The following is a 24,994-nucleotide window of genomic DNA, read 5'->3' as shown; positions in this document are numbered from 1 at the left end:
AAAAAAAAAAAAAAAAAAAAAAAAAAAAAAAAAAAAAAAATGGGGGAGGGAGTAGTCAAATGAAAGTTTTTGTTCTACTTGAAATGAAATGTTTAATTTTATCTGAGGGTCTTGGGGGTTACCTTTAAAAAAAAAATAAAGTAAAATTTGAAATGAAGTCACTTTGAATTAAAGTTGAAACTTTTCATTTTTGAAAGTGTTGAAATGAAACCTTTCCAGGTTTTCAGATATCCCTCCCCTTCCATGGAAATAATTTGATGAATTCAACACAAATTCTATAAATGATTTGTTCGCCCCAAATCTGCATTTTTCAGCAAAAGAAGTTGCATCTGAAAAAGTTCACCCAGCTCTCGACATAATTATTATGTAAATCACAAATGCACACTTGGAGGCATCACTAGATCCCTGGTCCTTCAGTTCTCCAAACATAAGTATTAGGACTAAAAGAAAACTCATGTAACAGTAGTAGCACCTTATCTTCTGTGGGCCCACCACCAGAAGGCACTACTTTGTTACACACAAAGGTTCAGATTGTGATTAGCCTGTGTGGATGATACTACTACTTGACTGACAGCATAATATGCTTAAACAGCAGAACCTACAGGGATTGCTAAATCTTTTTCCCCTGAGGGAGTAAATCATGCAGAAAAGGACAAAGAGGAAGTAGGGCCAGGGCCCCACCCCCACCAGACTTTGCTGTTTGGTCACTGTACCATGGAAATAATCTGAAACATCCTTATGGATAAACTCCTGATGTTGGAGAAAGCTGGGGGAGAATGTGCTCTGATCAAGCAAACTTGGGACAATGGAACGGCTGTTACTGCCAGCATAAGTTACAACAGTCCAAAGCTGCTCCAAGGTAAACCATGAGAATCCTTTCCCTCTTCACCTGGAGGAGGTGATTAACATAGCTCAACTGGACTCAAGGATGGAAAATACAAGGCAGTGGAGAATCATGCTGTAAAGTTTTATGTTTATTCAGTCCTAAAGACATGTAAATCAATCCAGTGTTTTGTCAAAATATAAACTTTAGGGTATTTTCACCCTGAGGAGAGCTGGCAGACATAAAACTAATGCTCCCTGACAGATCTTCTACCTGAGGAGAACAGCTATACATTCTAGCTGGGGAATCCTGCCAGTGAAGGCTACCTAGGAGATGTGCCAAATCAACTCATCTCCTGGCTGACCTTGTGCTGCCCCCTCCTAGCAGTACAGGATGGCAATTGGCACCCTGATGGAAATGGAGTTGGAGTTGAAAGTGGCTTGTGCTGCTGTGCTCTGGCAGCTGGCAGTCATCCATGCACCAGGGACCTTTGTTCTGTGCTCTGCTTATGGAATCCTGATGGGGAATTTGTCCCACTTATCAAATTCAAATATGTCAGTAATCATTTAACACAAAACATTAAAAAACAGCAAAATAGATTATATCCAAGCACAGGAAAGATGCCTTTGCCCCATCAGAAGCTGACTAGATTTTTCCACTCAGACACAGCAGTTGATAGGAGGTTGATGTACCAAGTGCAAAATGAAACCAATAGTCAACGATATATGAAAAAGTACTTTATTAATTAATTAACACAGACAAGAAAATAAAAAATGACTACACATACTCCGCATAACATTAATGAAAGTGAAGGAGAAATAAATAAAGGATTTATCAATTACTTATTACATCACTAAATATTGCACACAGTACAGCCAGGTCTTTAAATACACAAAAGAAATATTTATCCCTTGTCTTGGGTTTTCGTCTATAGTTATTTTTGTAACAGAATGTTTGCTATAATAATGCTGTAAATTGCTATAATGATTCCTCTGTATTGACCCAGGAATTTGTGGCTGCCGTAATACCATGAGACTATCGAAGATGGTTTCTGACTCAGTGAACTTGAAGATGGCAGATTCTAGGAACAATCTGTGGGCTAGTCTACACTAAAAAGATATTGCAGATACAGCAATACTGGAATAGCTATACCAGCCCACTTGAGGAGATGCATCTGATATGTGCATAAGGAGATCTTTTGTCAATAGTTAAATCAGGACATGACTATTTTACCAGTATAGCTGTGTCTATGTGGGGCAAGGGAGATGAGGGGAGAAGGAGGTCCTTGATGGCAGGTCCCTGATGGCATACCTATGTCAGTCAGGGGGGGTGGATTTTTCACCCTCCTGACCAACATAGCTATGCCAGAAAACCTCTGTAGTGTAGACCTGGCCTGAATTCTTGTTTGCTACAGAAGTAAAATTTGAGTAGCAACATTGAAGAAAGTGACCTCCTGGCAGTACAGAGCCTATAAAGCGTTAAGGCTGCAACCTTTGTAACTTTGATATATATTGGTAAATATTGAGGGCAATCTATGGTTCAAGAACTAGACTCTGGTCATCAGCAGTAGCTACATCCATATGTTAGCATAGACTGAAGAACAGAACTAAATCTGGATACAACTGATCACAACAGGATGGAGGCTATAAAATAGGGAGTCTAAAATATGTACCACCTTTATATGGCAGAATATTTAGGATGACTTAGAAGTAGGTTCATATTGGCAAAGGGCATTGGGTAAACATTGCCTGCTATGAGTTTAGTAAGTAAGACTTCCCATGATATCATGACATAATATAAGAAACATTAAATTGTGCTAATAAAATTTGCAGATAAGAAGTTGGGAGGTATTGCCAATATGAAGGAGGACTGGAATATCAAACAAGAAGATCTGGATGACCTTGAAAGCTGGAGTAATAGAAATGGGATCAAATTTAATGGTGCAAAGTGCATGACCTTGGACTTAAGGACTAACAACAAAAAGTTTGCTATAAAATTCTGGACTTATCATTGGAAGCGACAGAGGAGGAGAAAGACCTTGGATGTATTTGGTTGATCACAGGATGGCTATAAGCTGGTAATGTGATTCAGCTGTGAAAAAGGCTAATGCAGTCCTAGGATGCATCAGGCAAGGTATTTCCAGTAGAGACAGGGAAGTGTTAGTACCATTTTGAAAGGCATTGATGAGTTGTCTTTAATTTAATTTAATTAGTGGAGATATCCTATCTCCTAGAACTGGAAGGGACCTTGAAAGGTCATCAAGTCCAGCCCCTGCCTTCACTATCAGGACCAAGTACTGATTTTGCCCCAGATCCCTAAGTGGCCCCCTCAAGGATTGAACTCACAACCCTGGGTTTAGTAGGCCAATACTCAAACCACTGAGCTATCCCTGCCCCCAGTCTTCTGGAATACTGTGTGCAGTTCTGGTCTCCCATGTTTAAGAAAGATGAATTCAAACTGGAACAGATGCAGAGAAGGGCTACTAGGATGATTAGAGGAATTGGAAACCTACCTTAGGAGAGGAAGCTCAAAGAACTTGGCTTGTTTAGCCTAACTAAAAGAAGGGTGAGGAGAGACAGAGGAATAAATGCCAGGGATGGGGAGGAGTTATTGAAGTTAAGTGCCAATGTCGATACAAAAACAAATAGATATAAACTGGTCATCAACAAGTTTAGGTTTGTAACCATCAGAGGAGTGCAGTTCTCGAACAGCCTTCCAAGGGGAGCAGTGGGAGCAAAAAACTGGCTTCAAGACTGAGCTTGATAAGTTTATGGAGGGGATGGTCTAATAAGAACATAAGAACGGCCATACCGGGTCAGACCAAAGGTCCATCTAGCCCAGTATCCTGTCTACCGACAGTGGCCAATGCCAGGTGCCCCAGAGGGAGTGGACCAACAGGCAATGATCAAGTGATCTCTGTCCTGCCATCCATCTCCATCCTCTGACAAACAGAGACTAGGGACACCATTCCTTACCCATCCTGGCTAATAGCCATTAATGGACCTAACCACCATGAATTTATCCAGTTCTCTTTTAAACGCTGTTATAGTCCTAGCCTTCACAACCTCCTCAGGTAAGGATTTCCACAAGTTGACTGTGCGCTGCGTGAAGAAGAACTTCTTTGTATTTGTTTTAAACCTGCTGCCTATTAATTTCATTTGGTGACCCCTAGTTCTTGTATTATGGGAATAAGTAAATAACTTTTCCTTATCCACTTTCTCCACATCACTCATGATTTTATATACCTCTATCATATCCCCCCTTAGTTTCCTCTTTTCCAAGCTGAAGAGTCCTAGCCTCTTTAATCTCTCCTCATATGGGACCCGTTCCAAACCCCTAATCATTTTAGTTGCCGTTTTCTGAACCTTTTCTAGTGCCAGTATATCTTTTTTTAGATGAGGAGACCACATCTGTACACAATATTCGAGATGTGGGTGTACCATCGATTTATATAAGGGCAATAATATATTCTCAGTCTTATTCTCTATCCTCTTTTTAATGATCCCTAACATCCTGTTTGCTTTTTTGACCACCTCTGCACACTGCGTGGACATCTTCAGAGAACTATCCACGATGACTCCAAGATCTTTTTCCTGACTTGTTGTAGCTAAATTAGCCCCCATCATATTGTATGTATAGTTGGGGTCATTTTTTCCAATGTGCATTACTTTACATTTAGCCACATTAAATTTCATTTGCCATTTTGTGGCCCAATCACTTAGTTTTGTGAGATCTTTTTGAAGTTCATCACAGTCTGCTTTGGTCTTAACTATCTTGAGCAGTTTAGTATCATCTGCAAACTTTGCCACCTCACTGTTTACCCCTTTCTCCAGATCATTTATAAATAAGTTGAATAGGATTGGTCCGAGGACTGACCCTTGGGGAACACCACTAGTTACCCCTCTCCATTCTGAGAATTTACCATTAATTCCTACCCTTTGTTCCCGGTCTTTTAACCAGTTCTCAATCCATGAAAGGACCTTCCCTTTTATCCCATGACAACTTACTTTACTTAAGAGCCTTTGGTGAGGGACCTTGTCAAAGGCTTTCTGGAAATCTAAGTACACTATGTCCACTGGATCCCCCTTGTCCACATGTTTGTTGACCCCTTCAAAGAACTCTAATAGATTAGTAAGACACGATTTCCCATTACAGAAACCATGTTGACTATTGCTCAACAGTTTATGCTTTTCTATGTGTCTGACAATTTTATTCTTAACTATTGTTTCGACTAATTTGCCCGTACAGGCTACCTACAATGTGACTGCTTGTAGCAAATATCTCTAATAACCAGTGATGGGGCACTACGTGGGGAGGTTCTGAGTTACCACAGAGAATTCTTTCCCAGCTCTCTGGCTGGTGGGTCTTGCCCAAGTGCCCGGGATCTAACTGATTGCCATATTTGGCATTGGGAAGGAATTTTCCCCACGTCAGACCGGCAAAGACCTTAGGGGTTGTTCGCCTTCCTCTGCAGCATAGGCCATGGGTCACTTGTAGGTTTAAACTAGTGTAAATGGTGGATTCTCTGTAACCCAAGATCTTTAAATCATGATTTGAGGATTTCTGTAACTCAGACAGAGGTTATGGGTTTATTACAAGAGTGGATGAGCAAGGTTCTGTGACCTACGATGTGCAGGAGGTCAGACTAGAAGACCATGATGATCGCTTTTGTCCTTGAACTCAGAGAATCATTTGGATTTGGGTTGCTAAAAATCCTAGAGGATTTTCAGAGCCCTGCTGTAGAACAGTGGAAAATTATCACTATCTTAATTAGTCATCTAGAAGATTTTGGGTTTCTTTCCCCATTTAAGGAAAGGTTTGACAGATACTGTATTATATAAACAATAAGACTGGCATTTTGAGGCTTTTATCCTTCAGATGAAAAATTTCCTTTTCAAGATCACAGTAGTACTACATTTCAAGAGTGTATAGTTACATAAGGAAAGAGAAACACAGTAGCAACCACAGCTTGAATTCAATTATAGAGTGGTATAATATGGTATTGTTCAATGATTCCATATTTTTGTGGACCTAAAAGTGTGAGATCACGAAAAACTTGGGGAAAAGTGTCTCATGGATTTTCATGAAAAAACATTAACTATTTTTTCCACCTCTACATACAACTCTGAGAAATTAGCTCACAAATCTGCTTAACCAAGTCTTTCACACCACTAATGGAAAAGTTTACTTAGGAATCTGACTGGGAGTTTTTGCTTAAATAAAAGCCGAATATTGGCCTTGCTTGGAATATATACATCTCCATCCTTCCCTCCCTACCAAGGCCAATATATATTATATTTATTAGAATTTGGCCTCTATAGTTAAGATACCTATCAACTTATAGATGTACAAATTGCAAAAAAATTAAGAAGTATGGAACAAAATGGGTCCTATGCTACTTTCATTGTAGGGAGTGGTAAAACTCCCGATTTCAATGGGAACCGGAATAGGTCCAATAATGACAATTGTACTAGATAGTCAGATTTTCATCTATTTACTCATCACACCATCTAACATTCTTTAAATTAATCACCTGTCTATACACAGTTCCCGATTTTACATACAAGGTTTGCATACACAAAGAACGTGTATGTGTTTTTATGAAGGCTGGTGGAAAATTTGCTCCCATGTCAGTGCAGTACATTTTATGCTTTTTCATTGATGCATATTCTCATCTAACATGTATATGTATATGTATGTATGTATAGAAGAGATAATTATCGCCTCAGCCTAAAAAGGGAAAATCTTCTCAAAGATTTATTTCCAGCCTTCATTATTTTTTTTTTTTAAGCATTCATCTTGCAATAACTTGTAGAAGGTAGTCAAATCTAGGGATTGGATTGACTTAAACCTCAAATTTCAAATCTGGATGCAAACTTCTTCCACGTTTGAGGGGGTTTGGATTTCTTTTTCCAGCTTGGTGAATTATACAAGTAGGTCATGTTGCATGAATCCAAAGTTTCAGGACTTCACAGCTAGTGTTTCCTTTAGGCCCCACCCAGATCTGACTATACCATTATTTAATATTGAAATGTTTAATAAAAGAGACTCTGCTCTAAAGCCTCTAAATACTAAGCTTCCTCTATAAAGCTACAGAGATCAAAGAATTATAGTTTTTGGAACTCTACAGGTTTCCCTATGTATTTACTGCTATAAAAGTTATTACAATAGTGTTACTTCAGGGCCAATCACTACTCACACAGGGCAGTACCCTACTCAATGGATTAGTCCAACAGTAAAGTGAAGTTTAAATTCAGTTGTAAATTGAAATCAATGGATCTACTCACTGAGTAAGCTGGTACAGAATGTGAGAGGTTGCTCAGTGATTGAGACCTTTATTATATTCTATGTTACCAAAAAACCTGCTAATGTTTTTAATATAAACTACCCAATACACAGATACTGTATTTTCCACTTTGAATACCTTCTATTTTAGAGGGGAAAAAATCAAAAACAAAAAAAAGTCTCCAGGAGACAGCTAACAGTATGTGAAGCTCATATAGTCTGAACTGAACGAACACACACACACACACACACACACACACACACACAACTGCCTGTCTCTGCAGATGGCAGAATCCTTAAGGAGATAACTGTTATCAGTACAGATAGGTAAATAAGCCACCTCCTATCATTGTTTCCCCCACTTTATATACATTAGAGCTGTACAGAAGTCAGAATTTCCATTCCATGGACAATGTCACAGTTCCAAAAATTTTTTTACATGTTGAATCAGAATAAGAAGTAAAAATGTGACATTGTCCATGGAATGCCATTTTTGGAAAAATTCTGGGAAGGGTGTTGTCTGGCTGGCAAATGAGCTAGACAGCCCCAAGGTCCTTCTGCCTGCCAAGGTGTGTCCCAGGGAACTAGCCAGCTGGGGAGCTGACTGTCCAGGGAGACCAGTACTCCTGCCAGCCCTGGAGCCAGACAGCTGGGGAATACTGGAACCCAGGAACCCTCCTGCACACCAGGAGAACAGCCTAAGGAGCATGGCTGCCAAGGGAACATGGGATCCCAGAGATCTGGGCAATGTGCCTGCCAGCTGGCTGGTGAGTGAATGCACTGGCAGGAAACAAGGCAGGGTGACATTTCAATTCTGTCAAATCAGCATGTGCCGACAGAAACTGTTCCAGTCAAAATTTCTCTCTCTTTTTTTTTTTTTTTTAACTGGAGCTAAAAGTATAATATGATTTGTTTCTACTTTATCCCCCCCCCCAACTTCTGATCACTACTTAACTCTCCTCATAGGTATTTTCTGAACGGCAATTATCTTCAGAAATCAGTGGGAAACAAATTTTACCTGTATCCGTATATACAGTCAGTTGAGCAGTAAAGTAGTCCATCTCATCTTACACAGGGATTGCCAAATCCTCCCCGGATTTAGAAGTATTCAAACTACTCATTAAAGCAGCTAAAAAAGTCACAGCTAACAATCCATTCTACTTAGTAGCAAAATGACTATTTTTAACTTAATACGGTAGAAAGGATATATTTCAATCAAACTCTAATGTTTCCAACCTAATCACACTCTACTGTGTTTTCTCAGACTCATTAAACCCTATATATCAAGGCTGCTGCATTACTACTATTTGTGCTTACCTGGCAACATCTTCAGAATGCCTGCAGTTATGAAGAACAAAAAAACCTCAATGTGAAAGTTAAGCAAGAAAAAAAATATATGAATATAATACTAATCAGTCTGAACATTAAAAAATAGTACTAAGGCACACTGTCCTAGAAGAAAAAAAAAATCAACTGGCTCCATTTCTTGTTTGCATAAAACACGAGGAAGGCCACAGAGGTGAGAGAACATGCTGACTTTCATTACACTAAGGATCTGATTGTGTGACGTGCTGAACACCATCGACTTCTACGGATTTCAATGAGAATTGAAGGTGCTCAGTACCTCCCCCAAGACACTCAGCATCTTGCAGGAATGGGTCACAATTGAATCATTTCCCATGATTAGCAGTGAGATCAATAGAGCAAATACATTTGTAAACAGTAATTGATGCAAGCAATTTTTCTTTGTCTTTGTTTGCAAGCAGACTGTGATTTTCTCAACTTTGACATTATTTGCCCAATAATTCTGGTGAATAATTCTGCACTGGAAGATTGTTCACATAATTCATTGTGTACATTCAATATTTCAAATTTAAGCTACACTTTGCTAGTCACATAGATCACAAGGAATGTTTCTTCACACCCCTCCCTCCAGTTGGAGAAATGTCTTCAGTAAAAGTTTCTGGTGCAAATGTGTGCACTTACAAATCCTAATTTATCTGTCCGCAAAGATTCTTCAATATTTACTTACAATATTCCATTTTCACAAATATTCCCAATAGTAAACTCATTCTGTAAATGAACACAAAAAGGCATGTGGAAGTGATGGAAGGCATGTAGAAGGCATATGCTGTTTGAACTGTTCCAGAGCTGAAAGCATGATCTTTTATAATTTGAGCTAAAGGATTATGTTGTGTAGATGGGAGCTGTAACAGACTCTTAGCCTCTGTGAATTAAAGGAAGACAGACAGTGGATTACATGGACATAGCTGATGCAGATCCATTTAAAAATTCGAACAAATATTTCTGGCTAGCATATTGGAATGTTCACCCAGACCTAGAGCTCAAGAATTGTTATGAAATGTTTAGTAATAAACATAAGAAGGTGTCTACAAACTAGAGAGTTTGACTCATCCTTTTTGCAAAGTTTGGAGGGTGATCTTGGGTTTTGGGAGATGGGAGCAAATTGTAGAGGCTTCATGCCAACTGTGAGCTCCTGCATGATAGGGAATTTTCGGCCTATTATATCTGACTGCTTTCTGGTCTGGTGCAAAAGGTCTGGAATGTAATTGAGAATCTGACCCTGTGACTTTTACAATAGTGGAATATAGTATTTTTCTTGGCCAAACCCCAAATCTACATCCCTTAATTTAATCCATTATTTTCATGGCATGATGAGTGCTGCCGATCTGTGTAAAATTCAAATTGACAATCTGCAATTCAGCATTAATCTTCATCATTATGATGTACAACTTTGAATTTCACCAATGCCAAACTTCACTGGGTGAAAAATTATTTTTGACCTAAAAAATTCTCACACTCACACATTGCTTTAGACAGAACTCTATAAACCAAACAAGGATTCCATGAGCAATGCTACTAGCTATTTCCCCCCCAGTTACTGCAGATGCATAGTAATAAGTCACTAATAAGCAATTAATATAGCCCAAAGTATCCTTAAGAAAAATTCTAGAATTCTTAATATATGACAATTTAAAAAAAAAATGTAATGATACCCCTTTTGACCCAGGTGGTTAGTCAATATTTGGGATGCCTTGTGGGTTGTTTCAGTCAGGAGGAGAAATTGATGACTAAGTGAGTTGTTTCTTTAATGCAATTCTGTTTGTTTAAAAAGAACATATACAAAATCCTGTTTGCCTGAACACAGTAGGAACAAAGCAAAAACAGAGTTTCTGTGCTTACGGTTCCAAGTCTCTTTCTGGCTAGCACACTTCCCAAAAAGTTCCCTCTTGGAGTTCAGGGTCATACTGCAAATGCATCTCTTTGGCTTTCTGGCTGTCTTCTGTGTCTTCTTGTGGTTTGCACCACCCTCATCCCTGAACCAAAACAATATCTAGCCCTCCAGATTTGCATTTATTCCTCAGCAAAACCCTCTGCACACATCACTCAGCTTCTGAGCACCTTGTGTATGACCCGTGTTTTGGGTGCTAGCTCCTACTGTTCCAGCTATCTTAGTCCAAAAAAGGAGGCAAACAATTTCTTACAATTATCCTGAATGAAGGGTATGATCATGCCCACCAACTTCAACACAGGTTTGCCCAACCTCCATAGCAACAATAGATTTTACAGCAAAATTATTTCCAGGTCAAATATTTGGCTTCCCTGGCCTTTTAGACTCATTGGTTATAAGGCCAGAAGGGACCATGCAGTCTGATCTCCTGCATAACACAGGCCATAGAAATTCCTTGAACTAATTCCTGTTTGAACTAGATCATGTCTTTTAGAAAAAAATCCAATCTTGATTTTAAAATGTCCAATGATTAATTACTCACTATTAAATGTGTACCTTATTTCTAGTCTGAATTGGTCTAGCTTCAACTTCCAGTCTTTTGATCTTGTTATAGCTTTCTCTTTTAGACTGAAGAGCCTTCTGTGATAGATATTCCATGCAATGTTATATTAAGTTTATGTATCACTGCAAGCCAGGGACTATATGCAACTTCATAGGGGAAGGTTACCACAACTCCTCCAGGAACTGCAAATAGTGTATATGGGGGAGATTAAGGTGAATAACTTAGGTTGAAAACACCTCCACAGTGGTACCACTCCCTAAGAAGGCTTGCATATACTAGTTCAAAATGTGTTTTTCAAAGACCAGCAGACTCCCTCCTCCACCCCCAAAAAAGATTTTGACATAAAAAAAAATAGTTGTGTTTAAACTGATTCAGTGCATTTTTTCTTATCAAGAAAACATACAGGACCTTCTGTCCAAGAGGGCTTCCAGCCCTTGTGAAAAAGTTGGAAAGATTTTGGCCTGCTAGGGTCCCATAAGATTGATTGGTGATTCTTGGTATATTTAGTGCTTAAATCTGTATATTATGTTTTCTCTGTAATGCTTTTATCTTAAGAATAAATGTGCCTGCCTAAAAAGAGCTGTGAGGTAACTAGTTACTGCTCGAAATGCACTATTCCTAGCCCTAGAAAGAAAACAACAGGTGCTGGCCATTACCCACAGCATGTCAGTCTGCCACTCAGTCTAAGGCAGCCTTAAACTCTCCCCAGGCAGAAGGGCATGGGACAAAGTTCCCTGCCCAGAGACAGGTGATACCTGACACCTAACTGGGGACTCCTGAGGTGGACTGTGGGTGGTGGTGAGCAAGATGCAGATGCAGTTTCCCTCATCTATCAAATTTCTGCTTCCCAGAAAGGTACTTATAGACTGTGATCACTCCCTAACCTTTTTTTGTTAAAATAAGGAGATTAAACTTCTTGAGTCTTTCAGTTTAAGGCATGTTTTCCAATCTTCTAATCATTATTGTGGCTTTCCACTGAATCATTTTTCAACATCTTTCTTGAATTGTTGACAACAGAACTGGACACAGTATGCCAGTCATAGTTGCACCAGGGCCAAATATAGAGGTAATGCAAACTCTCTACTCCTACTCTATATTCTTCTATTTATACATCCAAAGATTGCATTAGCTCTTTTGCCCACAGTGTCACATGGCTGAACGTGAGCTCTCCAATTATTCAACATGACACCCACATCTCTTTTTCACAGTCACTGCTTCCCAGGATAGGGGATTCTATCCTGTAAGTATGGCCTGCATTCTTTATTCCTCAGTACAGCCAAATGTAAGGTCATGTACTATAACATGTTATTAGTTTATGACCAATTTTCCAAGTGGTCCAGCTCTCTCTGTATCAATGATCTCTTCTCTTCATTATTTCTGAGTTCCCCTAACTTTTGGTCATCTGCAAATTTTATCAGTAATGATTTTATGTTTTCTTCCAGTTAAAAATGTTAAGCGAAGGGCAAAGAAGAACTACATGTTGGACTTCACTAGAAATATATATGCTCAATATTGATTTCCCATCCAGGCCATAAGGTTTCACCCAGCCCACTAGGACATTAGTCTTGGATCAAAAGCCAGTTTCTACCTGTGAAAAGGATTAGAGCTACCACAATCTCCATCTTCACCTGTTGCTGTCCCATGGCAATGACTGTCCTCATGCTCCAGTAGATAAGGTTAGGAGTTACAGTTCCCCTCCATATAAACTCAGCCAAAAGAGGATTGAATTTTCCCTCTTGTAAAATATTATATGGTGCCACTAGATACTACTGACAATTGCTACACTGGCATCACACCATACCAGCCACTTGCGGTCACCCCTCAAGCCAGAATTGAATGCTCAACTTCAAAATGTCAGAACATATATAAGTGCAGGTCACTGATTCCTTAGGCAGCCATAAGACTTTTCCCACATGCTCCTAGATGCCCTCCCTTTGATTAACTTTGGTCACAAAAGTTGCATGGTTTCCCTATTAGCCCAGACTACCTTTTGTGGTCAAAATTTTGACTCATTTTGTGAGAAAAAAATTGTTCTATTTTGTTTTCTTCCCGAGCCAGATGGGAGAAAAGGCTGATAACAGGGAACAGCTCTATACTGCTTCCTACTGCAGTGCAGTGTATATCAGTAGCCACTTCAACATGCATCAAAGAGCCACTTTGTCAGGCAGAGCCAATCCGTCAGGCAGAGCCACTCCACCCTTATATCCCCAAAGACAACAAGAACAGTCCATCTGGCAGATATATAGGAGGCAAAAGCAGGCCACAGGTCATTTTCTGCGAGTCACCACCAAAAAAGGGGTAGAAGGGGATTGTTTAGGACGGGGGCCATATGATTTAATTGAGATGAGTATTCAGATTCTGACACTTTTGAGATCTTTCAGCACTCTAGATATGGTCAAAAATGTAGACTTTCCTGGTGGACATTTGAAGTTTTTATGGTCTGCCTATGTGGGTACTGTCATGAACCAAGAGTACAGGAAGGGCATGATTTGAAGAGAAATATTCATTATGAAAGAATCTCAGCCAGCAGCAAGGGTCTTCTATGTTACTATCATTAACCTTCAGTAGAAATGTTAATTGAGATAGAATAGTCCCACATTTTGTTCTGATTGCACTGGGAAGTAATTTTGAACTGAAATATGTTTGTATGACCTTCATTTCGTGACATATTTTAAGCTAAAACAGTTTTTAACCACCATCTACAGCAAACGTCCATAAGGTGATGTTCTCAGAATACAGTTTACTCTGCAATTGCACCTTTAATTGAAGAATCTACTCTGGTGTTCTGCGGAAATAAATAGACTCAGCAAAAAGCTCATTGTATGATGAAGTGTGAAATGAAGTTTTGACAGTCTGCATACCCCACACTTAAGCAGCAATCAACTGCTGCAGAATTATATAATCTTCAGTATGCTACTGTACAGGGTGAAATTAACTAGTCAAATACATAATGAAGTACAATATTAAGTATGAACGAGGCAGCAGAAAGCTTCTTGAATACATTATGGCTAGACCAAATTATGAAATATCAGTTCAGTTTCATAAAGGAACAGAAGATCTGCATTTCTAAAAGGAAAGCATTCATATTTACCTCTCAACTAAAGTGGGCAAAGTTATGTGTGCATCCCTTTTATTTTTTGGCCAGAAAACTGCATATTTTGGTCAACTAAAATAGTTCACACATGTGGGTCAATTTCAGTGATTTGTTTCCACAGGAAAAAAAAAATTTGGAGATATCAAAAGTGAAACTTTTCAACTTTTTGTTTCAGAATTCACCTGGAGTTAAAAAAACATTTTAAAAGCTTTGAAATTAAAAATGAAGGATTTAATTGTTGGTTGACAAACTGTTTTATATGTACATATAAGTACTTTTGGACCTGCATTTGAACTGAATATTTGATTTTTTTGAACAGCCCTATTTCTTGACCACTACATGCTGTAGGCATTCAGGAATTAAGAAGGTATCCTATAACATTTACTGCCCCACAAATTACTTCAACAAAATATTAAGTTGTTTGGTAGGTATTTTGGAAATATAGCCAAGTTGCACTCTTCTAAACATTCATGAAACCATCTATAGTAGGGCTGGCCATACTGATTTAGAAAATTAAATACTATTTCATTTACCCAAAATTTGAACTGAACCAAAGTATTAGAGATTTTGTTTTTGAAGTTCAGAAACATTTGGTAATGAATACATTTTTCAAGAGTACCCATTAGAACTCAAATCCCACTTGCAAAATGGACTTTAGCTCCTAAGTCATGTAAGAGCTTTTGAAAATTTTACCCAATATCTTGGTGTGGGGTTTGTTTTTGTTTTTTGCATGTCTACACCTTCTGATCCCAGCAGGGCAAAAATCAGATATTGCTTCACTCGTGGCTTGTTCTTTTCGCAGTATTTTAGACCTGATCAAATCAGAACACAGCAAATCATGAGAGAGCTTGGTTGTTGTGAAATTTCCTACCCAGGGTTTTTACCCAAGAAGTCCAGATAAGTTTAAATGAGCAACCGAACTTTGGTTATTCTTATCCCAAATTAAAGGGAGAGTATTTAAAACAAGCTTCCTCTTCTTGAATGTGACAGTCACATTAGTGACAGTAGTTAATTGACCACAACATCCTTCAGCACAAAAGTGCCTGGCTTAAAATTGAATTGATAGCTTAGTAAGTAACACTGTCCTCCCATGCAGTAGGGGACTCTCTAGGTGACTTCTGAATCCTTGTTCTACGACAGTGATCCTCAGGATATCATTGATCCCACTTTCAGCCTTAGTAGCAATGGGAGATCTTTGTGTTTATTTTACATTCTCTGGCAGTTATTTTGGGATAATTTTGTTGCTTTTCAGAGGATTCTTTGCATTTCCACTACTGGATAAATACAGTCATACAAAATAGAAGTAAGCCAGCTACCAGGGAAGAGTAATATGTGTCTTACAGGTGTAAGATGGGTGTGATAGAAATGGCACAGTGAACAAGAAGTGTAAAACCACTATCGAGATTGGCCAGAAACCCAGAACTGTTGTCTCAGGTAGGGAGCAGGCAAGAACCTCTTATCTCACACATTGGCAGAAAAAACAGCTAATGAAGTGAGAACAACCACATCTGGACCCAACACATGGCTGGGGAGACAGGGAAAGAGATCAATGATTTGCCATCTTTTCTGATACAGTATAGCAGAAAGAATGTACCACCTTCATTTTACTCTAACTAAATATAAACATAATTACCATAATTATTTTTTGCTGATTGCCCGATACGATGATCCCAACGACTTGCTTTATCCAGTTATTTATCATGTATGCAAATATAGCCTCTTTTGCAGCTGACCAGCCATCAATTTCCATAATATAGTCATAATTGTATGTTATGTAATCACTTTGACCTGATAATGAATGTTTTTATTTCGGACTTTTGACTCATTCCTGTTGTATACGAGTCAGCTAGGCAATCATAATGTGGAAACTTCCTTTCCAGTGCTATCTGGATTCTTTTAAGTGATACCCTTTTAGCCTTTAGGTATGGGACTCCTAGAAAGTATAAAAATTGCTTTTTGATTTGAAGCTTATAAAGAGAAAAACTAGTAGTTGTGTAGTTAGGCTGCTTTAAAACTAAAAGTCAAAATGCTATTAGTGGCAATGGGAATACAATTTAGATCTTGGACTACCCAAAATACATAGCAAAACTCCCCCAAAAACCAGACCACATGGACACATGTTGTGTGTGTTACTTTAGTACAGAGAAAATTCATTTTTAATCAGTCTCTACTGAGAAGAATTCTGTCCATGGGGCTATGTAGTTATACTGAGATTCTAGGTTCACATGTATTCTTGTGCCTATTTTGAAGCTCACATTACTATAACTGTGCGTACCAGTGTTTGCATATGTAAATAGTAGGGCTATCAAGCAATTAAAAAAAATTAATCACAATTAATTGTGCAATTAAAAAAAAATGTGATTAACTGTACTGTTAAACAATAGAATACCATTTAAATTTTTGATGTTTTCTACATTTTCAAATATATTGATTTCAATTATAACACAGAACACAAAGTGTATAATGCTCACTTTATATTTATTTTTTATTACAAATATGTGTGCTATAAAAAAGAAATAGTATTTTTCAGTTCACCTAATACAAGTACTGTGGTGCAATCTCTTTATCATGAATGTTGATCTTACAAATGTAGAATGTACAAAAAATCTGCATTCAAAAATAAAACATGTAAATCTTCAGATCCTACAAGTCCACTCAGTCCTACTTCTTGTTCAGTCAGTCACTCAGGCAAACAAGTTTGTTTACGTTTTCAGGAGATAATGCTGCCCACTTCTTGTTTACAGTGTCACCTGGAAGTGAGAACAGGTGTAGCCGGCGCTGCAAGATATTTGCGTGCCAGATGCATTAAAGCATCAGTCCCTTTATGCTCCAACCTCCATTCTAGAGGACATGCATCCATGCTAATGAGGGATTCTGCTTGATAACGATCCAAAACAATGCAGACTGACGCATGTTCACTTTCATCATCATGAGTCAGATACCAACAGCAGAAGGTTGATTTTCTTTTTTGGTGGGTCGGGTTCTGTAGTTTCCACATCGGAGTGTTGCTCTAAGACTTCTAAAAGCATGCTCCACACCTCGTCCCTCTCAGATTTTGGAAGGCACTTCAGATTCTTAAACTTTGGATCCAGTGCTGTAGCTATCTTTAGAAATCTCGAATTGGTATCTTTTGCGTTTTGTCAAATCTGCAGTGAAAGCATTCTTAAAATGAACAACGTGCTGGGTCATCATCCAAGACTGCTATAACATGAAATATGTGGCAAAATGTGAGTAAAATAGAGCAGGAGACATACAATTCTCCCCTAAAGAGTTCAGTCACAAATTTAATTATCTAATTTTTTTAACAAGCATCATCAGCATGTCCTCTGGAATGGTGGCTGAAGCAGCACATGAATGTTTAGCATATCTAGGATGTAAATACTTTGCAATGCAGGCTACAAAAGTGCCAGGCAAATGCCTGTTCTCACTTTCAGCTACCATTGTACGTAAGAAGCCTTCAGCATTATCTCCCGTAAATGTAAACAAACTTGTTTGTCTTAGTGATTGGCTGAGAAAGAAGTAGGACTGAGTGGACTTGTAGGCTTTAAAGTTTTACATTGTTTTATTTTTGAGTGCCGTTATGTAACAAAAAAGAAATCTACATTTGTAAGTTGCACTTTCACAATAAAGAGATTGCATTATGGTATTGTATGAGGTGAACTGAAAAATACCATTTCTTTTGTTTATCATTTTTACAGTGCAAATATGTGTAATAGAAATTAGCACTGTGCACTTTGTATTCTGTGTTTTAATTGAAATCAGTATATTTGAAAATGAAAAAAAATCCAAAAATATTTAATAAGTTTCAATTGTTATTCTACTGCTTAACAGTGTGATTAAAACTGCAATTAATCATGATAAATATTTTTAATTGCGATTAATTTTTTTTAGTTAATCGCGTAAGTTAACGGATATTAAATCGACAGCCCTAGTAAATAGATGTTTAAAGGGGCATTTAAATATATAAACATGCTAATAGCGGATATATACTTTTTGTGCCTATGCTGTGTACACATATGTATTTTAAACCTCACTTAATAAAAATCTGGTACATAAAGTAGAACCATTAAAAAGTAGAATGATTCCGCACACACACACACTCCCTCCCTAGCACTCCCGCCCTCCCCCCCCGCACCACCACACACCAGGTTCACAGTCACAGGAGGTTCATTGTAACTAGATCATCTGTTTTCACGTTGCAGCACTTCAGCTGAGGAGTGCTTAGGGCACTGCAGGGATGGAGAGTTCAAGGATACATTTAAGCCGCTCACCCCCTCCTGCTCAGCAGATAGCTGGTCTCCTGGCCTCTGACCTGATCTAAACTAAACTAGCACCAACAGCCCCAGAGACCATTCTAGGGTATTCTGGGGACAACCTGGCCATATATCTTTCACCAAGAGCCAGAGAAAGGTAGAAATGTAGTAATTGCCACTACGTCCTTACTCCAGTTGAGTATACCCTTAATTGGTCATTTGAGTATTCCCTCAGTTAAAATGGATTTAGGATTCAGAATGGCTGTATTATGGCTTTGCTTGTGAAACAGTAACAATATATATTTATGCTGTGATGGGCTCTTGAGTCAGAATAAATATGAGGAATGATGAGAGCTAAGACTTTTCTGGATAATTTTCACATAAATCCCTAATTATAAGGAAAACTGCTAACTTGGGAATAGATTGTAGTCACCTTTTATATGGCATGCAATGGTAGGGAGCCTTTCAACCTGTTGCCCCACCTGCATAACGGACAACTAGAGTTGCAGCCCCTGAACTCGCTATGTGTCAGTCAGACACAAGAAAGGTAGTAAAATCCTTTTCTTCTCCTAATAATGAGCTAGATTTCTGTTAAGTATCCAGTGCCTGAAATAATTTGAGATGTAACATGGATGCCCTCATTGTTTGTTTTTGGTGTCCTGGATATTGGCCTTTGTTATAATTTTACTTCGGATTTACCAAATTGCTAGATCTTTTTAATTTCTGAAATTAGAGCTATTCAACTACATGAGCCAGTAAGTCATAGTTCAGCTTCCCTTACATTCTCTAATCACCTGAAATGTTTTGTTATATACAGTACTTGTGACGAGAAGATTAGGTAGAATTAGAGTAACAAGAAGAGAGAAGTAGGTCAAACACCCAATAGAAGAGTTTTCTTTTTAAAACGGTTTTGCATGCTGGAAACAGCAGTTGTAAGCTTTGTTTTTTCCCCCAATCCAACTTTGTATAAGCTTTTGATAATTCAGGAAATGAATGTCTGATGTCATTTTGAGTAATTAATTAGCAAATACTTTTGAACAACATTGGGTAGGAGTAATTAGTGGGTACCTTAAAAAAAATACATACATACTCACATCTGAAGTCATCATCAAATTCGCTGCTGCAAAGCCACCCAGCAAGTCTTCTGTACCACTTAAGCAGGTGAGAAGCGCTACCAAGACCTTGTACTAGTCCTCTGCACAGTGGTGAATTTCCCCTTGGTGAACATATCACATATGTTAAATAGAATAGTGTATGAGGGAACAGGTTTGATAGTTAAATAGAACTGCAGATGGAATGTTTTTGTTTTGTCAGTTCTGCAAACTGACCTGCTACTTTCCAGAGCCATTACAGTAAGGAAACATTAAAAACTTCATATTCAAACAAGGGTGCAGCTAGTACATGTAGGGAATAGAAAAACATTCCCAAACTGGCTGAGCTCAACTGAAATTAAATCTGAATATTGTGGGTTCTTGTTTGATGGTCTCAGTATTGCAATGAGATGATATGTGCATGACGACTAGTAAAATTTTGACTAAAAAAAAAATTCTACACTATATATATGCGCAGATTTGGGTTGGCCAAAACATGTCACAAATTTGTGATGAATTTGACAAATCTTTTCAGCTGGGGGCGGGGGGGGGGAGAGGTTTGAAGAGGAGGGAATTCAAAAAAAACATCTAAACATTTTATTTTGACACATTCAAAATGAAATGTTTGTCTTTTGTTATTTACTTCATTTATTTTTCTAAATAAAACATTTGAAATTTGTGTAGCTCTAATTATGTCATCTCACCCTTGAAACTTGTAACGTAATGACATCATCAAGCCAACACCAGCTCTGAAGACATTCTGCTCTAAGATCCCATACACAGTTTGTGGGAAAAGACAACGCCCACTTCTTCCAATGGTTTTTCTTCTCCCGCCAGAGGGGATGATGCCTGAAAACAGCCTCACAGGGAACCTCATGAAATTTCCTCCTCTAAGGCCTGGTCCACACTAACCCCCCACTTCGGACTAAGGTACGCAGCTGAATAACGTAGCTGAATTTGAAGTACCTTAGTCCGAACTTACCGCGGGTCCAGACGCGGCAGGCAGGCTCCCCCGTCGATGCCGCGTACTCCTCTCGCTGAGCTGGAGTACCGGCGTCGACGGCAAGCACTTCCGGGATCGATCCCAGAAGATCGATCGCTTACATCCGGACCAGGAAGTAAGTATAGATGTACCCCCAGACTCCCCTTCCACAGGTTTCCTCCTCCCCCGCCACAAGGTAGTGATCAGTCTCCCCGTTTTCAGTATATTCTGTGTATATGTCTGTCTGTAGGGCTTTGATTCTTCCCTTCCAGCTTCCCTTTCCCAGGGAAATTCCACAGCCAATACATAACTTTCCAGTCCAGTCCTTCTGGGCTGATGCCAGATATTGTTTACTCGTATCCTATCTGAGAATTCATTCACTTTGTTGATTAGCCTATTTGGGGCTGAACTGAAACTGATAGAAGCGGAGGATCTAGTAATATTAGTGCTCACAACAAGTGACACTCATAGGCTGCAGAGGTAGGAGGCTTGCTGGAAATAGACGCTCTCTGGCTCCCTCTATAAATAAAAAGGGAAAATTGAAGAGATTCCTATGTGCTGCCAGATTTCATTTGCATATATATTCTAAGGCTAGAAGTAACCAGTGTAATCATTTAGTCTGTCCTCCTAAATGATTGGCAGAAATGGTGTCCCTAGCCTCTATTTACCAGAAGCTGGGAATGAGTGACAGAGGATGGATCACTTGATGATTACCTGTTCTGTTCATTCCCTCTGGGGAACCTGGCACTGGCCACTGTCATAAGACAGGATACTGGGCTAGATGGACCTTTGGTCTGACCCAGTAGGGCCATTCTTACATACTTTCATTAAGTATTTAAAGTTGTGTTATTTTGAGTTCCATTATATTATGCCACCATCTCAGGTGGATAGCATTGTATGGGAAACCAGGCAGGCTAAGACCTATACAAGTAATATTCCTCTGCAGCCTCTGTACTGTATGGTCCAGCTTAGTCCCTTCTGTTTGTCTTCAGTGTCAATTTTTTGGAGGTCCTATGGAAAATCGTATGGCAAAGAATACTCTAAAGCATAATGCCTTAATTACTCATTTCTCTTTTCAAAATTTGAAAATATAAATTTATAGTGCAAGCAGAGAGGTGGAAAGTTAGAATTATTAAACAAACAGTAGAACTGAAATGCTTGATTAGATGGCCTATTGTACAAGTCATCATTCTTTTTTGGAAAAGGCATACCAGACTTAGAATATTAAGCTGGCTGATCATTCTTGCTTTATAACCATTGGCTTCATCTTCACAACAGGAATTGGATCTGTACCTGATTGAAATAAATATGAATGACTAGTCCTTTTTATGTGCTTTACTAGAACAGAAAAGAACTACTGGGACATACCAGCTGGTAATTTTAAGTGGTAAAATACAAAGATTCAAAGCCCTATTTTCCCCTTATTTTATGATTCTTCTCCACAGAACCATATAATCTCAAATGGAATCCTGTGATCATAGATCACTAAGCCTGTAGTAGATAGCATCTTCTTCTTTTTTTTAAATTCCAGTTATCATTGGTAATCTAGTGCATCACTTTGTGCATCCAGCTAATGACAGGTGAGACCAAAAGATTTTGGAATATGTAACTTGAGGACATACAACTTCAAACCTCAAGGTTGTCTCTCTTCTAGGAGAGCTTTATGAGACATTATATGCTATGGGGGCAGCAGCTGCAGCTGGACAGACAGGAGGCCACTAGCCCACAATGCTAAAGCAAGAGTTAATTAAGTAGGAACCATGGTTTGTGGAATATCATGTAAGCAACACCATTATTTCTTTTCAGTGGGCTCTTATGCTTCTTGATCCGGGACATGACAAAGCTCACTTCTCTAAGAGCTGCATTAACTAATACACACATACTTCAGCTGTGAAACCAGAACCTGAGCACGTGCATGCACACAAAATTTGATGATTGAAATTTTTCCTAGTTTTATTAAGCATTCACACAATGGTATTGCAGTGGCTGAACATCTTAGAATTATAACAGCCTCAAACACTTTAGTTACATAGTTAGAGGACAAACAAGAATTAGTTAAAACCAACCTTCACTTTGAACTATACACCGTATAGTATAAATTCTTTAAAAAGAAATTTTGCAAATAAAACTCTGTTCAGATAGTCTTAAAATTATGGTAAACTGTATCATGGGGAAAACAACAACAACAACAACAAAAACAAGACTCATTCACAGTGTTGGATCCTTTCATTCTTTGAAAGCATAGCATCAGTTGCTCTATTGACGTTTAGATTTAGTTTCTTTCATGTTATGTAGGCAAACAATATTAGTGCTCACAACAAGTGAGGGCCTTGAGATAGAGGGCCTGATTCTGTCCTCCTTTACACTGGTTTTATGCCAAAAATTAACCACTACAGTGGAATTGTGTTTCACTTATTCCAGTGTTAATGAGTTGAGATCTGGGCCACCCTGTGGAAAAGTGCTATGCAACCATCTCCATGCTACTACTGCCAATGCACTTTAATACCGATTCAATGTACTCTTCCCTCCCCCTGCCCTTTGAGCATCTCTTACGCAAATCAAGCTAAGTTGATTTCTGGTGATCTAATTTGTAATGGAGAGTAGGATAAAAATCAAAATGTGTCCTTAAAATGCAGTTTGAACTCCAGTTGCCTGACTGGCTTCTCATCTATCCCACTTCAGTGTCACAATCAGGACCCATATCAACCAAGATAGTCTCTAGAGTTATCCTCTGCATCTGTGGGGGGGCTCCACAGAAATGCAGGGGTCTACTTGTGTTTTGTAATGTCTAGGATCAGAACCCTTAGTGTTATACACATGTACTTTTTTGTATTTAATATCAGCATTTCAAATATACTTAAGTGGTCACCAGTGGTTGAAATACAGCCGATGTGTAAAACAGAAGACTACTGATCTTAATGAATTGTAAGTTAACAAAAATAAATTGGTTTTGCGTACACAACACTAAAGTAATAACATTGGCTTCCCAACATAAATATGCTTTAAGTCTTCCCTATCTACCTGAAGTACTGAGTAAAACAGACAGAGAGGGTCAGATCATCAGCTGGCATAAACTGGCATTTGACATCCAGCCATGGATCTGGCCCAGCAGGAATTACAGACTCAAAGCATAGGGTGTAACTTCTAACATTTGAGTATCATGTTTTACAGGAAAATATAACATGTAAATTGCAGACTATTCACTGTTAGAAGTTAATTGGGATGGTCATTTTAGAGCTCATAAATTACTCCTAATGACTAAATCCACATGCTCTATCATGACAAGTTTATTTAATGATACTTACTATAATGAACTAGAACAGTACATATTGTGGTTTCTTTCTGCTTCACTGATATCTTTGATAGATTATTGCTACTTCTCATCCACACAGAGTTGCCCCTTTATTCTCTCTCTTATAACCTTCATTAGTATGCCATCTTTAATATTATGAACCAGGATTAATTTTCTCCAAATTGATGGTCATTTGGGCTTCCAATATTCTTCCTACAACATATTCTCATCTAATTTACTGTACTAGTTTGTAACATTTTGCATTGTCCTCTATTGCAAATGCAATGTGTAATACTAGAAGTTTCACTGGCAATTTACATCTGTGTCACACACACACACACACACACACACACACCCCTCTCCCCCCAAGTGGTTACATAAATTGGCATGAGGCAGCATTTTAATCCTTTGCAGCATAGGAGGAGGAGGAGGTGGTCATGCTTTTTATGCCATGTGGAGTAAGCAACTGTGCAGGTGGACATTAAAATCAGTTACGGGCTTGGACCAACACTCCTTAGGATTTAATTTCATAATTGACTTCCCATTCACAGCTAAAGTTACTTAAGGGCCAAATTCAGTAACCATTTCACCATTTTAGAAAGGGTAGGAAAAGATAACCATGACAGATACTCTACTCTTCACAGTTAGAACTCCTCTCTCAAGCTTTCTTGCATAGGCAAGCACATTTCTGAAAGGTGATCTGATATTGCAGATTGGCAACTTCTATACATGGGGGCGGGGGGAAAACTGTGTCAGAAAATATCAATTCATCAAAAATCAAAAGGTTTCACAGACACTTGTCTATTTCAATGAAATTGTGTCTAGAAAAAATATGAATGGATCATTGATAAGGATGAAACATTCCATTTTGACTTTTTACAGATTGGAACATTTTGATTTTTCCATTTTAAAATGACTTTTCAATACATTTATTTTTTTAAAAAGGAATAAAGCATTTTGATTGACCTGAAACACAATTTTGTTTTGCAAGAAATTGACACACTTTTGGTTTTGTTCTGAAATCGAATGAAAATACTTTTGCAATCACAAAATTACCCTAGAAATGGAAAATTTGTTAGCTCTAGTTAGGAATCAGGAATAGAGATCCATCTACATGACTAAGTCAATATGCTAAACAGAGATGGTCACGTGAACACAGCTGTGTTTTTGTAGGGCGAGACATCAAATACCGCGTAAAGTGATTTAGGCATTTAGAGCCTTAATCCTGCTGACTTTCAGTGAGCAGGGCCGGCTCCAGGCACCAGCTTCTCAAGCAGGTGCTTGGGGCGGCCGCTCTGGAGAGGGGCGGCAGGTCCAGGTATTCGGCGGCAATTCGGCGGACGGTCCCTCACTCCGCCT

Source organism: Terrapene carolina, unplaced genomic scaffold (genome assembly GCF_002925995.2).
Source record: "Terrapene carolina triunguis isolate 2854851 unplaced genomic scaffold, T_m_triunguis-2.0 Scaffold113, whole genome shotgun sequence".
Taxonomy (NCBI): domain Eukaryota; kingdom Metazoa; phylum Chordata; order Testudines; family Emydidae; genus Terrapene; species Terrapene triunguis.
Note: the sequence above shows the minus strand (reverse complement) of the source record.